The sequence below is a fragment of the Polypterus senegalus genome, chromosome 14 (genome assembly GCF_016835505.1).
Source record: "Polypterus senegalus isolate Bchr_013 chromosome 14, ASM1683550v1, whole genome shotgun sequence".
NCBI classification, from domain to species: Eukaryota; Metazoa; Chordata; class Cladistia; order Polypteriformes; family Polypteridae; genus Polypterus; species Polypterus senegalus.
In genome coordinates, this window is record NC_053167.1 from 30,321,702 (window position 1) to 30,334,716 (window position 13,015).

Below are 13,015 nucleotides of genomic sequence, written 5' to 3' on the forward strand. Positions count from 1 at the left end.
TGTCATTGACATGACGTGTCATTGAAAAGTCAAGGCAGACCTGGGCAAAACACTTAATGGACATCATGTAAAGGAGGACTAGAGAACATTGGGGTGGCACTGGTAAACACAGTGACACCAAACCACTCACAAAAGACGAGATGAGTTAGCAGACATCCAAGTGCCTCTTGGAATTGTAACAGCTCTTAAGACACAAGCAAAGAAACAAAAGAAGTGCATTACAGTTGCCACTCAAATACAAATAGAGGCGTACAGAGATGTCTGAGTAATAGACTCATATTTACTTAATCATATATGTGAGAAATAGCAACTGTTACCTAAATACTCTTTTATGATTAAGATCTGAGTTACTCAGCTCGTCTTTCTTTGTTATTTTGCTTTTGAGGTGCATCCTTATGTTATTCCTTTATCTTATCTCATCCTTGTATTGTTATTTTGCCTTTGAGGTGCACCCTTGTGTCTTTGCTAACATTTTGTCTTATAATTCAGGAATTTTGTGTTCAGAAGTTTAAAGCAGGAAAATGCAGTCAAATCAAATCAGGTATTCTAGTCATGAACGCCATAACATGCATGAACAGTGTTAAGACAGGAAGGGTAATAAACAGGCTGGTGATAGACGGAGTGCCAAGAAAGGTTAACTTGACAAATATTAAGGGCACATCTTACAGGGCAATTCTATGTATCCACCTGGCTGTTAGAAACCATTTTTTTCCATTGGTTTCCTCAGTGATATTTTTAGTTTGTTTTTATACAGTTGTGACAGATTGGGGGCGCTATCGCTCCCTTGAACCCTTGTCCAAGACGCCAGACACGTGGTAAAAGTCCAATAACTTATTTTATTTGGACAATAATGTGCACCAAGCACCCTTCTCTCCACAATACTCATATAATTACACCAATACACTACAATCATCTATACTAATAAAAGGCAAAGCCCTCACTCACTCACTCACTCACTCACTGACTGACTGACTCACTGACTCATCACTAATTCTCCAACTTCCCGTGTAGGTAGAAGGCTGAAATATTGCAGGCTTATTCCTTACAGCTTACTTACAAAAGCTGGGCAGGTTTCATTTTGAAATTCTACATGTAATGGGCATAACTGGAAGCTATTTTTCTCCATATACTGTAATGGAGTTGAGCTCGAAAGCTGTGGGAGGCGGAGTTTCGTGTGACATCATCACGCCTCCCACGTAATCACGTGAACTGACTGTCAACGCAGTACGTAGAAAACCAGGAAGACCTCCAAAAAGCGCTGAAGAAAACATGCATTATATAATTGAGAAGGCAGCGAAACAATAAGAAGCGAGCGAGGGAAATATACAACCATATTCATGACTTCTGCTACTTCGGAAACAAAGCACGATGTAAACCTAAACTTTAAATTAAGTTCATAGACAGGCTGCCGCTGGCGTTTGGCATGCCCATGGGTAATGCGGGATACAAGTTTAATGAGAGGACGCAGGATTTAAACGAGAGTTTTGATCACTTTGTAACTAAGTTAAAATTGTAGGTGAAGGGGTGTGCTTATGCAGATTCCGAGAGACTGTGTTTGTGGGGGATTGACAGTTGAGGCGGGTGGGGGAGTCACGTCATCATCTCCCCTCCCATTTACTGAGCTGAGCTCCGCAGCTAACGCAGTGTTACGACTTTGTGACGCTGCCACCAAATACTCACAGAAAAATCCACAAGTTAATACATACGCTGTCTCTAGAGTTTCTCCACACTGAATCCTCCAGGCACTACTTACAAAAGGTTACATTGACAATCGTGTTATTTTTAAAATAGTTCCTTTTCTTAGCACAAGCACAGCTGAGAAGCTTCGATGCATGTGCTCCATAATGCGTTAAAAATCACGCATTTAATCACAAGCAAAGGGGAACTTCTGTCAATGCATGATTTCCTGGTACACCGATTACATTGATCAGCACTTCCCGATTCATTAAGCCTCGCACTCCCTTGGTTTGAGAAGAAGTATGAAAAAATATGAGGTTAACACAGAAAAACAGATCACCAATTGAATATGGTTTATGAATAATCGATTCGCCATCAATAATTGTTTTGGTAAAGCCATACTCAGTGTAATCCTCCTTCCATTTAAAAATTTTTCCGCCACTAGCCATGATTTAATGAACGGTAAAAAAGTAAGAGCGAAGCGAGGGTGATTTATTCAGGCAGGCAGGCGACAACTCAATAGCTCGAATTTGGATATAAGTGGGTTCTATTTAGTCGCCAGAAATATCTTTGTTAGGAATGGAAGTTGAATTTAGTCTTTAAATTTCTATGGTAAAGAAAAAATTATGCAATGAAGACTAAATTTAACTATATAAAGTCAAAACTTGATTATATAAAGTCACTGTCGGAATAAATAAAGTCAAAACTTTAATATATAAAGTCAGCGCTGGAATATATAAAGTCAAAACTTGAATATATAGCCTAAAGTCATTCCAAAAACCTGAGTATATAAAGACGGCGTTGGAATATTTCGGAATATATAAAGTAAGCGCTGGAATATATAAAGTCAAAACTTAAATATATAAAGTCAGCGCTGGAATCTATAAAGTCAAATCTTGAATATATAAAGTCAGCGTCGGAATACAGGCTATAAAGTAAGCGCTGCAATATATAAATTCAAAACTTCATTATATAAATTTAGCGTCGGACTATACAATTCAGCGCTGGAATATCCATCCATTTCCCAACCCGTTGAATCCGACCACAGGGTCACGGGGGTCTGCTGGAGCCAATCCCAGCCAACACTGGGCGCAAGGCAGGAACCAATCCTGGGCAGGGCACATGCATCATTTTCAAAGCATTAACCGAACAGTGTTTTTTAATTTATTTTTCTGAATACGTTTTTGTTAACTTAGTTCAGTTCAGAGTTGTTTCAATCAATAGATTTTGACTTTCACTTTATATATTCAGGAGTGAGTTTATATACTCCGATGTTGACTTTATATAATCAGGAATGACTTTATAAATTCCGACACTGACTTTATATATTCAGGTTTTGACTTTATATATTCCGACAGTGACTTTATATATTCAAGTTTTGACTTTATATATTCCGACAGTCACTTTATATATTCAAATTTTGACTGTATATATTTACAAAATCAATTTATTTGCCTGTTTGGCACCCCATAGTATATGTGTGTGTGTATATATGTACACATGTCAATCATGTTACATTATTATTAAAATGTTTCCTTTTCTTTTTACTTCTCCGCTGTCAAACACGGGTATTTTGCTATATATATACATATATATAGATATATATATAGATATATATATATATATATACATATATATACATATATATAGATATATAGATATGACAACAACACTCATATCAAAGACAAAACAATTACATTAACAATCATGTTATGTTATTTTAAAAATTTTTCCTTTTCTTTTTCATAACTTAATTAACACACTACTTCACGGCTGCGAAGCGCGAATATTCTGCTAGTTCTCAATAAACAATCCTCCACTCCAGACACGTTGCCACCCTTCCACCCAGCTCAGCTCGCTGTCTGGGAGCTCCCACAGTCTTTTTATAATCCCTGACCCGGAAGTGTTCCAATCCCCAGTCCATGTGATCTCCTATCATTTCCAGGTCAGATAAAAAGTCCTTTTCTTCACCCCGGAAGCACGTCATTCCCCTTGTCCATGTGACTTGGACGTACTTCCGGGGCAAATACTCGTTGTTCCTCCCTGCAGTGTCTCCTAGCGGCCCCCATGGTATCCAGCAGGGCTGTGCATAAAGACTCCAATGTCCATGATGCCCTGCTGGTATTCGGGGCACCTCCATAATGCAGGGAGGGCTCCACCTAAAAGCGTGGGGGTATTGGCTGGGATGAATGGCCGGCCATACATCACACAGTGTAGCCTATACTGTAAAAGTTTCTCAGCTCATTGATTCACAATAACCAACTCTCTATGTATTAATTTAAAAACTGATCGGGCTTTAATGACCCGTGGTCCTAGCAGAGTGTGATGACCACACCTGACCTGACCTACACATGCACATCCAAGGATTTGGCAGACCAAGTACTGTAGCTCGACTTCACCTGATTTCCTAAAAGATGCCCCCACTCGACTGAGCATTCTTTTCACATCCATTCCAATTCCAGAAAGAAGCAGCTCATTCTACTTAAGACATAACATCCGTCATTAAGAAAATGAAAATCCATTTAGGCATCCCACTAACTTTTTTTGAAAGAATGTTTGACACCATTGGCGTGTTGCGTTGGCAACCAAAAAAATTACAGTTTCAGTTTCCCCTAACTATCTTGCCCACGTTAACTCGTAACAGACTCTACTTTACATTTTAAAAGAGCAGGCTTAACATTTGTGTTTTAATAAAACCAACTATTTGCTAGGCTTAATAGATTATTGCATTTCATCGTGCAGTGAAAAAAAAATTACAAGTAATTTAAAATGGATCTTATTCAGTGGTAAATAAGATGCAACTGTTATCAATTTTAGGGTTACAACTTGCAGAGATCTGACCGATCAATCGCTCACATCCTCAAATGCACACAGAAAGGTATCAGAATGAGCTCCGTTTAGTGCTGTTGTTGCTCTCCTTTTAGCGCCTCAGGTAAATTCTGTTTGTGCCATGTCTAGACTGTATTTTCCATGTGAATTAACCTAACATACTATTTTCAAGCCCACTTGAATTACTTCAGGGTTGCTGCAGCTGTAGCCTGTCCCGGCAGCACTGAGCACCAGTCCACCACCCGGTTGTCCTGTTGCTTTACTGTACTGCTGTAGTCTAGTTTTCTTCCAGGGTTCAAAAGCATCACATTACATTTGAGAGATACTAAGCTGATCGTTCTTGCACAGACAAGTGCAGTTACATTTTGTGAGGCTAACAATACATTGAAATCTCAGTAGATTAGCCCTGTTAGCCTATTAACTGCACAGAAAATTAGTTCATCCAGTTAGCCAACAGAATCTCGATTAGGGAGCTCTCTCTATCAATATATTGTAGGGCTGTGATGAGACAAAGTCCATCCCTGAAACCTTGGGTAATAGACAAGAGACCAACTTCGATGGCATGCAAGTGTAATGCAGACCCCCTCACACACACTCACGTCATGTGTTCAGAAGGATGGAGGAAATGGGAACACAGAGAGATTGTGAAAACTTAATGGAGAGCTCTAAAAGTGGTGAGAGAGAGAGAGAGAGAGAGAGGTTAGGAGCAGGTGCTGATACAGCGCATTGCCGCACCCACCACATGACATACCAACTCAAGATCCAGATTAGGACCTGAGTGCAGCCATGCAATGGGTGACACTTATTACCACACTAGTTCAGATGGAATGAAACTAATGTGAGGTTTTATATGGTGGCTGAAGTGCCAATTCTGCCACCATCCCCTATGTTTTTCCCTACAGGTTGCAGGGCAGGATGCAGAGTAACATCATACCCAGGATGGTGAGAACTGAAGCAAAGTCCCTATACCATTGATATGTAAGTAATGCAATTTAGTGTTTCACCGTGTCACCCTCTAATACACAAAAAATGTTTATGATGAGAATTGCATGAAACTCCCATAATAACAATGTAAAATAAAAGATAATCTATTAAATCATGGAAGGCACAATGGCTAACTCTTCTGTATCAGAGATTCAGGGGACTACAAATATTTGTTTCATTATTGTATGTGTTGAATTTGCAGGTCCTCCCAGATCCACTTGGGTTTTTGTCAGGGTCTGCAGCCTATCCTCCACAACCTGAAGACATCTTTGTTCTGTTAATTATGGCCACTAAAATGGCCTTGTATGAGTGACAGGAGATGTGCCCAGTAAGGGTGTAGCCATCAGTATTGCACTAGAGAAAGGAATGGATGGATTGAATACCACATAATTAGTCATCCTCCAGTGTGGTCTAATTGTCAAGAGCCCAGGATATCTGAGGTCTGCGGGCAGCCAGCCATCTCCATGGATGCTGTTAGGGAGGTGATACTCTCTCCCTTAGAAGTTTGGCTGTTGTGGGATGGAATCACAGATATGTGGTGTTACTTTCGTAGTGCAAAATACAAAAAGAGTGAAAATGATAAGATTTAGCTGTTAAAGTTTTATCACAAGTGTGGTATGTTGGGGTTCCAAACATGGTGAAAGAACGTAAGTTGTGAGAGAATAATTTTAGGGTAGCATGGCATTCAACTTAAATAAATAACATAAAGTGTTAATTAATGTCAGAATCCTGTTCAGGCATATCAGGAAAACAGGTAAAGGTCAAGTGAACAACAAAGACCAAGATGTAATACACAGAATGTATGAAAAGATGACTTAGAGATCGGCAGGTAACCAACAGGAATGGAGAGCTGTTATATGCACAGAAATTTCAAGGGTGATGGCTAAATCCAAAGGATAGGAGAAGAATAAGAATGTAATAAAACAGACCTTTATTTTTAATAAGTCACTTGGGTATGTAGACCAATGAACCAAACAGAGTAAATGTATGCATTTATTGACACTGCACGTATGTAAAAAACTTACAAAATGAACCTCTACAATTTGTGTCTTTCACCATTCTGATTATTCTTTAACAGACTGCTGGAATGGAGGCTCCCTCTTCAGCATGATACTGCAAGGGTAAGTAAATGATGCAGATGGACAAGCTTTACTCCTGCTTGATTACTGACTCAAAAGGTTTTATCTGACTTGTCTGGGTAGAGGATAAGCTTCTTTCTTTAATTAACATGTTTGATTTCTACCACAAATACCTCCACAAATAACCTCAAAACCAGGCCAGGTACTTTGGTGGTCTGCCCAGAAGCGGCTATATCTCGGGGAAGGAAGCTGAAGCACACGAAGGAAACCAACCAGGAAAATATACAAACTCCAGACCGGAATCTGACCCTCTTACTGTGAAGCAGCAAAGCTACCATTGCGCCACTGTGCCCCCACATGCTTAATACAGGATTTAATGCATTTCATCATGAAAATTATATCAGGTATACATCTTAGTATTCTAAAATTTTCACAGAGCTATAATATCATGAATGTAATATATTCTGTGTGGCGATCACTGCCTGCATGATCCTGTTGGTGTAAGAGAAAGTCCATTTAAGAAGCACATAGCAATTAACAACTGGGTCGTGGAACATTTTGAATACAAAGTCTTTAACGTGCTACTTTAGTTACGATGGGGTTTGAAAATCTCTAGCAAATTAAGCATTGATTTTCAGATGAAGTTTATGACATTCTACATTAATGACAAAATAAACTATGGGATAAAAGAGGATATTTTGAGATTACAGTCAACATTTAGACTTTAATCTCAACATGGATCTTTTTTTCACTGTGTCCCTATTTTTTTTTTTCTTCTCTGTGGCCCTAATACGCTTTTGTATGACACTCAGACAATAGGCTGTGACTTACTTTTTCATGTCAACTTTGATATCTGACCACTTCTTTTTAATTTTGGCCATTGTGTGAAACTCTGAACTTGAACTTTTGAGTGTCACTATAACACTGTACCACTCCATCGATTTCCTTTTGTTGCTTATACCACCACCATAGCGAGGACAATGTAAATAGTAAGGTGGAAAGATTTAATTCTAAAGTGAGAGCTGCTGTTGACATAGTTGCACCTGAAAAGACAGTGAAAAAATCTTCTAGCATTGTTATACCATGGAAGACCCAAAGAGTGTCTGATTTAAAGAGAACATGCCGTAGAGCTGAGCGTCAATGGAGGAAGACTAAACTTACTATCCACCACGAAATATTAAAAGTCAAAATAACAGAATACAATCACACTGTCCGTCTTGAGAGACGCTGCTATTTCTGCAAGATTATAAATAACAATGCTAGTAATCCTAGAGTCTTATTTTCAACAATTGATCACCTACTAAACCCAGGTAGCTCAAAGGAATGCCTCCTAAGTGCTTCCAGTGAAACCTGTGAGGCTGTCGCTGTATTTTTCAATCAAAAAATAAATATTAGAAATAACATAGTATATCTCCCCAACACTAAGGATCCCCCTAAACCCCAGCATCCTGTTATAAACAAATTAAACTCTTTCACTAGGATAGATTTACCTGATTTACAAAAATAATATCTCAATTAAAACCCTCCACCTGCGTCCTTGACCCGATACCAACAAGGTTTTTCAAAGAAGTATCGGGCGTGCTAATTGATAATGTTCTTGACATAGTAAATTCGTCACTAGATACTGGGGTCTTCCCAGACTGTCTTAAGACTGCTGTAGTTAAACCTGCTGTAGTTAGAGAAGGCAGTCATTATGCAGTTAAATGACCACCTAAATAAACATGCTATTCTTGATAAATTTCAGTCAGGTTTTAGAACAAATCACAGCACAGAAACTGCACTCATTAAAGTAGTAAATGACTTGCGGGTAAATGCAGACAGAGGCCATTTATCTGTTCTCATCCTCTTAGATCTGAGTGCTGCATTTGACACCATTGATCACAACATTCTTAGAAATCGCCTTAGTCAATGGGTGGGCCTCTCTGGCACAGTCTTAAATTGGTTTGAATCCTACCTGACAGGGAGAAAATATTTTGTTAGTTGTGGGAATTACAACTCGAAGACACATGATATCAATATGGTGTTCCACAAGGCTCTATCCTGGGTCCGCTGTTATTCTCAATCTACATGCTTCCGTTAGGTCAGATTATCTCAGGGCACAACGTGAGCTACCACAGCTATGCTGATGACACACAGCTGTACTTATCAATAGCTCCTGATGACCCGATTCTATTGATTCACTAACACAATGTCTGACTTGTATCTCAGAATGGATGAATAGTAATTTTCTCAAGTTAAATAAAGAAAACTGAAATTTTAGTGATCAGCAATAATGGATACAATGAGGCTATTAGAAATAAACTGGATACATTAGGATTAAAAGTCAAGACGGAGGTAAAAAGCTTAGGGGTGATTGTTGACTGTAATCTGAATTTTAAATCACATATTAATCAGATCACTAGGACAGCATTTTTCACTTAAGAAACATAAGTAAAGTTAGACCTCTTATATCACTGAAAGATGCTGAGAAACAAACACAGCGTTTGTTTTCAGTCGACTAGATTACTGTAACGCACTCCTCTCAGGACTACCCAAAAAAGATATAAATCGTTTGCAACTAGTGCAGAATGCAGCTGCTAGAATCCTAACTAGGAAAAGAAAATCAGAACACATCACACCAGTCTTAGCGTCACTACACTGGTTACCTGTGTCATTCAGAATTGACTTTAAAATTCTGCTTATGGTTTATAAAGCCTTAAATAATCTCGCCCCATCTTATATATCGGAATGTCTGACACCTTATATTCCAAATTGTAACCTCAGATCCTCAAATGAGTGTCTCCTTAGAATTCCAAGAACAAAACTTAAAAGAAGTGGTGAGGCGGCCTTCTGCTGTTATGCACCTAAAATCTGGAATAGCCTGCCAATAGGAATTCGCCAGGCTGATACAGTAGAGCACTTTAAAACACTGCTGAAAACACATTACTTTAACATGGCCTTTTTATAACTTCATTTTAATCGTAATTTAACTTAATCCTGATACTCTATATGTTCAATTCATCATAACAACTATTCATGGTGGCTCTAAAATCGGTACTGACCCCTACTCTCTTTTCTGTTTCTTTTTCCGGTTTCTTTGTGGTGGTGGCCTGCGCCACCTCCACCTACTCAAAGCTTCATGATGCTCCAACAATGATGGACGGATTAAAAGGATGAAGTCTACGTGACCATCATCATCATCAAGCCCTTCCGTGAGAATCCTAAATCCAAAGAGGACTGTTTCATTTATGTGAGGTAGAATGCCCAGAGGGGACTGGGCGGTCTCATGGTCTGGAATCCCTACAGATTTTATTTTTCTCCAGCCGTCTGGAGTTTTTTTTTTCTGTCCCCTGGCCATTGAACCTTACTCTTATTCGATGTTAATGTTGATTTATTTTTATAATTATGTCTTTCATTTTTCTATTCTTTAATATGTAAAGCACTTTGAGCTACTGTTTGTATGAAAATGTGCTATATAAATAAATGTTGTTGTTGTTGCTTAAGCCACCAAATAGTACATTTTTCCTTGCCTACAATTCACTGAGCAGGACCTTCATTTCACATTCTCTGAAATTCTTTTTTACACATGGTTTTGCTATTGTCTTTTAACAAAGCACTGAACTTTCAAAAATTCACACTGATTGGGATTTATAAAGGGAAAGCGTGTAGAACTTTGCTTACACACAGTTTTATGAATCTGAATTTTTTTTGTGCGTATGCACATTTCCGGTTTTGTCCATGTGCCATGTTTTAGTGTGAATTCTACGCAAGATATTGTGCATTAGGCCCCCAATCACAAACATAAAAGTGGAATTAAAAATAAACTTAATTAAAATAGTAAAAATGCTTAAAAACTAATCAATCTCTTTTGAATGATACAAATGTACACAGACACAGAATAACTACGATTATTATGATAGGTTTTCCCTAGACAGCCTGACTACAAACTGGAATGGCAGGTATCAAGGTCTAATTGTGTGCAAAAGGGAGCTCAAGCTTCTAAAGTTTAAAAATGTACCTTAAAAATCCCAAATCTGTCCTTAAAGGGAGAGGAAGCCACAAAAACTTCCAGCTTAATCAGAAACCAAAAAAAAAGAAAAACACGAATTACTCACAGAAAACATCACTCCACAACTCTGAATGAACCACTGAGGGTCTCATTTCCTTTGCCTAAAAATAAAGGCATAGGGTTGCCCCCCAGTGGTAGCGTCATGGTGGCCCTGCCTCTTGGGATTCCAAAGAAAAGGCCTGATATACAATACATAATAATTAAACAATATTTACATTAAGCAATAAAAACAAAATTTACATAAAAACAAGAAATACCTGAAAACCAGGAATGAACCTATAGAAAAAATGTATACAAATCTGTGCACTTGCAAGCTACTGTCACCTTTGAATTGATTTCCTTCCAAGTTATGCACTTAGGTAGACAGCGTTGCCATATATAACTGAACTTTGTTTGTGAAATACCCTTAACTTCCACAGTACACTAGATGTTATAAATGTCTGAAAAATCTTTGTCATTTTGTGGCAGTTTTTATTTTTAGGAAAAGCAGGAAATCACCAGAGGCTAAGTCAGATGAATATGGTGAATGATCCAAATTAGTAATTGATTTCTTAGCCTGAAGGTCATGAACAATGAGAGCATTATGGTTTGGGGCATTGCCATGATGGATGATCACCTTCTTGAAACTCATATGCCATTCAAGGAAGCTTGACTTTTTTTATAGCTTCCTCACTATATGCCACTTTTAACAGCTCCAACATTTCACTAGCACTTTGCAGCGGAGGTGATACTACATGACTGTTTCGAGAATTATATTGTCGCACTTCATAATTCAAAAACAACGATAAAAAGTGAAGAAGACTTTAGCCAGGGAGTAAACCCTGCCTGAAAGAAAGCAATAAGTAGTTTTGCACACACTTTAGTTAATAAAGCCTTTAGGCAGAACCTTCCATCATCTCAGCAGCCAGCCGATTATCTCTAGGTAATATCAAGAGATCTCCTAGTCCATGTGGAGTGCATATCATAGAATAAAAATGGATCACCTGAGGCTATGTAGAAGAAAAGCTCACCTGTCTGGAAATCAGGCCATCTGTCCATGCACTGCTTGAAAGTGATTTTGGTCAACCTGCTTCTCACAGATGTATCCTTGTGGTTACCACTCATCAGCTTTCATTACTGCAACGAAAGCATAATTTTTTTTATCTGATCAGTATGAAGCTATTTCACGGATTCTAGAGTTCTTAATTTAGTCATGTTTACACAATGTGATCACAAGGGAGCACCAGAAAGCCCTAAACCTGGAAAACACAGTTAAACACCAGACATTTTTAGAATAAAATAAAGGGTTTTATTCACACCAAGCACTTCATAGAATCCTCTCTCCAAAAATCCACCAAAAAACATTGCAAAGTACACAGTTATTCCTCCTATCTCTAACTCTGTGAGTGTTGCCTGCTGCTTCCCGACTGATATGAGGCAGGAGGGTCTCTTTTGTGCCAGACCTGGGAGTGCTTCTGGTGATCATACCATACCTTCCAGGAAACACTTCCGGGCCATAAGAACAGTAGGGAGGTCCTCCCCCAACAGCACCCCTAGTGGCATGTAGGGCCCCCAAAAGGGCTGCATTTCTGAACCCCAGATCCCAAGCACCCCTGCTGAAGTGGGTTGCCAGGTGAGGACTACTGCCACCTGGCGTATGGAGAATGGAACTGCTTCCAATTCACAGCTATCGCTGGTCCATTCATTACTTTTTTCTCTGGCCTCCCATCTGGGTAATGAATCCTCTTCCTCCCAGGTTGGGATACTTGTTCTCCTCTTACAACAAGAAAACATGAAAATGAATAGGTGAAATAAATGAAATAGGTGCTGAGAGTATTTAGAGAATTCTTTTTTGTATTTGTATTCCAGTTAAGATTGTTATCTAGGTTAGTTCCTAAGTATTTATTGCCACACACATGAGCAAGTGAGGCAGCTAAAGGACTCAAATTATGGTGATCCCATGCTGGACCAGGGGGTGACAGTGTGCACTGACCCTCTCTCTCTTTCTCCTGCAGACCACCCGAGAGAAGTTCTTCCTGGGTCTGTCAACATCATTTCTAGTCCCAGGCACGATGATCTCACTTCCTATTTTGGGCCCGATGATGTCACTTCCTATTCTGGGCCCGATGATGTCACTTCCTCCACCCAACTTTAAAAACGCCTTTATTAGGCATGAATCAGTTCTGTTTTGTACACAACTCTTTAAAGACCAACTGATCATTTTTTGTTCTCTTTTTCTGACCAAATTTTCAAGTATATGGGGTGGCTACCCCAAATCTTTTTTCTGTGTTCTTTTCTTTTATTTACATTATATTCAGTCACACCTCCTTTTCCTGAACAACAATTGGTAAACATGCCTATTTTTTACATTTAGAGTGAGATAGTTCTTATTGCACCAGTTTATCATACAGTCCACTTG

The 13,015-nt window shown here is 38.8% G+C and overlaps 2 long non-coding RNA genes across 3 annotated transcripts in view; one reads left to right on the plus strand and one right to left on the minus strand.

Moving 5' to 3' along the window:
- LOC120514523 overlaps positions 1-13,015 on the minus strand; it is a 122,971-nt gene that overhangs the window by 77,682 nt on the left and 32,274 nt on the right. For both annotated transcript variants that reach the window (XR_005630481.1, XR_005630480.1), the window contains one exon: positions 11,628-11,733. This is a non-coding gene — a long non-coding RNA (uncharacterized LOC120514523). The remainder of the gene's footprint in view (positions 1-11,627; positions 11,734-13,015) is intronic.
- Positions 5,397-6,927, plus strand: LOC120514524. The gene is made up of 3 exons (XR_005630482.1): positions 5,397-5,484; positions 6,569-6,611; positions 6,767-6,927. It is a non-coding gene; the product is annotated as an uncharacterized LOC120514524 (long non-coding RNA).